Source organism: Arachis stenosperma, chromosome 9 (genome assembly GCF_014773155.1).
Source record: "Arachis stenosperma cultivar V10309 chromosome 9, arast.V10309.gnm1.PFL2, whole genome shotgun sequence".
Lineage (NCBI taxonomy): Eukaryota > Viridiplantae > Streptophyta > Magnoliopsida > Fabales > Fabaceae > Arachis > Arachis stenosperma.
The window spans coordinates 107,058,748-107,060,762 of NC_080385.1; the positions used below are offsets into that span (position 1 = coordinate 107,058,748).

Genomic DNA, 2,015 nt, shown 5'->3' on the forward strand with positions numbered 1-2,015 from the left:
AACACCAAACTTAGAGTTTGACTGTGGGGGCTCTGTTTGTCTCTGATTTGAGAGAAGCTCTTCATGCTTCCTCTCCATGGTGACAGAGGGATATCCTTGAGCCTTAAACACAAAGGATTCTTCATTCACTTGAATGATCAGTTCACCTCCATCAACATCAATCACAGCCCTTGCTGTGGCTAGGAAGGGTCTGCCAAGGAGGATGGATTCATCCATGCACTTCCCAGTCTCTAGGACTATGAAATCAGTAGGGATGTAATGGTCTTCAACTTTTACCAGAACATTCTCTACAAGTCCATGAGCTTGTTTTCTTGAGTTGTCTGCCATCTCTAGTGAGATTTTTGCAGCTTGTACCTCAAAGATCCTTAGCTTCTCCATTACTGAGAGAGGCATGAGGTTTACACTTGACCCTAAGTCACACAGAGCCTTCTTGAAGGTCATGGTGCCTATGGTACAAGGTATGGAAAACTTCCCAGGATCTTGTCTCTTTTGAGGTAATTTCTGCCTAGACAAGTCATCCAGCTCTTTGGTGAGCAAAGGAGGTTCATTCTCCCAAGTCTCATTTCCAAATAACTTGTCATTTAGCTTCATGATTGCTCCAAGGTATTTAGCAACTTGCTCTTCAGTGACATACTCATCCTCTTCAGAGGAAGAATACTCATCAGAGCTCATGAAAGGCAGAAGTAAGTCCAATGGAATCTCTATGGTCTCATTTTGAGCCTCAGATTCCCATGGTTCCTCATTTGGGAACTCAGTGGAGGTCAGTGCACGCCCATTGAGGTCTTCCTCAGTGGCGTTCACTTCCTCTCTATCCTCTCCCAATTCGGCCATATTGATGGCTTTGCACTCTCCTTTTAGATTTTCTTCTGTGTTGCTTGGAAGAGTACTTGGAGGGAGTTCAGTAACTTTCTTGCTCAGCTATCCCACTTGTGCCTCCAAATTTCTAATGGAGGACCTTGTTTCATTCATGAAACTTTGAGTGGTTTTGATTAGATCAGAGACCATGGTTGCTAAGTCAGAGGGGTTCTGCTTAGAATTCTCTGTCTGTTGCTGAGAAGATGATGGAAAAGGCTTGCCATTGCTAAACCTGTTTCTTCCACCATTATTGTTGTTGAAACCTTGTTGAGGTCTCTCTTGATTCTTCCATGAGAAATTTGGGTGATTTCTCCATGAAGAAATATAGGTGTTTCCATAGGGTTCTCCTATGTAATTCACCTCTTCCATTGAAGGGTTCTCAGGATCATAAGCTTCTTCTTCAGATGAAGCATCCTTAGTACTGCTTGGTGCATTTTGCATTCCAGACAGACTTTGAGAAATCAAATTGACTTGTTGAGTCAATATTTTATTCTGAGCCAAAATGGCGTTCAGAGTGTCAATCTCAAGAACTCCTTTCTTCTGACTAGTCCCATTGTTTACAGGATTCCTTTCAGAAGTGTACATGAATTGGTTATTTGCAACCTATTTCAATTAGCTCTTGAGCTTCTGTAGGCGTCTTCTTCAGATGAAGAGATCCTCTAGCAGAGCTATCCAAAGACATCTTGGACAGTTCAGAGAGACCATCATAGAAAATACCTATGATGCTCCATTCAGAAAGCATGTCTGAGGGATATTTTCTGATTAATTGTTTGTATCTTTCCCAAGCTTCATAGAGGGATTCACCATCCTTCTGTCTGAAGGTTTGGACTTCCACTCTAAGCTTACTCAATTTTTGAGGTGGAAAGAACTTTGCCAAGAAGGCATTGACTAGCTTTTCCCAAGAGTCCAGGCTTTCTTTAGGTTGTGAGTCCAACCATATCCTAGCTCTGTCTCTTACAGCAAAAGGGAATAGCATCAGTCTATAGACCTCAGGGTCTACCCCATTAGTCTTGACTGTGTCACAGATTTGTAAGAATTCAGCTAAAAACTGATGAGGATCTTCCAATGGAAGTCCATGGAACTTGCAATTCTGTTGCATTAGAGAAACTAATTGAGGCTTAAGCTCAAAGTTGTTTGCTCCAATGGCAGGGATAGAGATG

The 2,015-nt window shown here is 42.2% G+C and overlaps 1 non-coding gene across 1 annotated transcript; it reads left to right on the forward strand.

Annotated features, from left to right (window-relative positions):
• The first annotated feature begins 1,591 nt into the window (after positions 1-1,591).
• Positions 1,592-1,699, forward strand: LOC130952719 (small nucleolar RNA R71). Its single transcript, XR_009074897.1, has one exon. It is a non-coding gene; the product is annotated as a small nucleolar RNA R71 (small nucleolar RNA).
• Positions 1,700-2,015: the final 316 nt, after the last annotated feature.